The sequence below is a fragment of the Pristiophorus japonicus genome, chromosome 10 (genome assembly GCF_044704955.1).
Source record: "Pristiophorus japonicus isolate sPriJap1 chromosome 10, sPriJap1.hap1, whole genome shotgun sequence".
Classification (NCBI taxonomy): Eukaryota; Metazoa; Chordata; class Chondrichthyes; family Pristiophoridae; genus Pristiophorus; species Pristiophorus japonicus.
Window position 1 is genome coordinate 36,166,468 of NC_091986.1, and position 1,743 is coordinate 36,168,210.

Here is a 1,743-nt window from a genome sequence, read left to right on the forward strand (position 1 = left end):
GGTTGGGCTGAATGGCCTGCTTCTGAGCTGGATATTCTATATAATGAACACTCCACATCACTCCACACTGGTCTGTTGAAATCTTTAAAATTTGTCAGCAGAAACCTTCAGAACTGAAGTATCAGAACTTCTTTTTTTTTGTTCATTCTTGTCAGATCAACTCCAGCGCCAAAGATCACTTTGCGCTATTACACTTGATCTTAGCCAAAAGGCCGAGAGGGGAAGCTGCACCATTCCTGGAAACACTGCAATACCAGGTCGATGCGTGGAGTGGACGGAGCAAGCCCCTGTTCCATCTCCCTGTTCCAAAAAACAATTTAATATTTGGTCCCCAGATAGGGGATATTAAATTGATAAGAACAGATACTACACTTGATCTTAGCCAAAAGGCCGAACTTCATGTGAAGTGAGTTTCTGTGACCAAACTAAAACCTTAAAAAAAGGCTGACCACCACATCCAGTTTCATACTGCACATGCGTATCTGCAGTTGGATTTTCTCTTATCACCTGTGGCTACACTGACGCCTTTAACTTTCATCCCTATCTCTGTAATCTCCTCCAGCCCCACAACCCTCCGAGATGTCTGTGCTCCTCTAATTCTGCCCACTTGAGTATCCCTGATTATAATCGCTCAACCATTGATGGCTGTGCCTTCTGTTGCCTTGGCCCCAAGCTCTGGAACTCCCTGCCTAAACCTCTCCGCCTTTCTAGCTCTCTTTCCTCCTTCAAGGCGCTCCTTAAAATTTACCTCTTTAACCAAGCTTTTGATCACCTGCCCTAATTTTTCCTTATGTGGCTCGGTGTAAAAATGTTTGTCTCATAATACTCCTATGAGGCGCTTTGAGATGTTTTACTACATTAAAGGCGCTATATAAATACAAGTTTTTGTTGTTGTTCAGATCCAGCTTGCCATCTCTAACCCGTGTTTTATAGCTCACTTATCATTATCTTTGATTATAAATTTCATGAGCTAATGGTCTCTTTGCACAATTAAGTGTTTGCGATCTGCTTTAAAGGCTCTTCAAGTTGTATTCCACTGTGGTTTACAGCATATTTTGATTACACAAATCTGTTATCAAAGTACTACAGCCTAATAAAGGATCAATCATTTCATCCCTAGAGAGCCATCAGTTGGTACAGAACTGTTGCAGAAGCATTAATGTTTTACTGAGCTAACTGATGAATGATAAATAAGAAGTGATTGATGAAGAAAAGCTTCAGAAAGAAGCCTTGTAATGTGTAACTATAAAATTATGTTGATGAAATCTGAAGATTAAAAAAACTTGTGATGGATGTGGGAGTGAAGGTCCGTAATAACCGAACACCTCTGTTGGCTCTGGACAGTCTATGAGATCAGCACATGCTGGGTTAAAAGTTGAAGGAGCTTTCTGATGAACATGGGTTGTAAATTGGGTTCGAGGAAAGAAGATGCTAGAAGGTGTGAGAGTCATCCGGCCATATCCGATGAGTGTCAATTTGGTCACCTGTGTGTTTAGTAATAAAATGCGATTGTGGCAATAAACTAATTTCAGGAGGTTGAGTGGCTGGTTGTTTCATTTACATTGTCATTCTGTTAGTATTTGTATGTACTTTTGATGTACCATGATTTATTGATAGTATGCATGGAATATAAAGATCAAAGATTTGATTTTGTATAAGAGATGTGAGCGACACTGTTTTAGCAGCATATATGGGAAACAGAATGTGTGTCTCAAGAGCAGGAAGCATACATTAGAATTGGGG

The 1,743-nt window shown here is 40.2% G+C and overlaps 1 pseudogene; it reads right to left on the bottom strand.

Moving 5' to 3' along the window:
* Positions 1 to 220: 220 nt before the first annotated feature.
* LOC139275468 (U2 spliceosomal RNA) lies at positions 221 to 401 on the bottom strand (annotated as a pseudogene).
* Between the last annotated feature and the right edge of the window lie 1,342 nt (positions 402 to 1,743).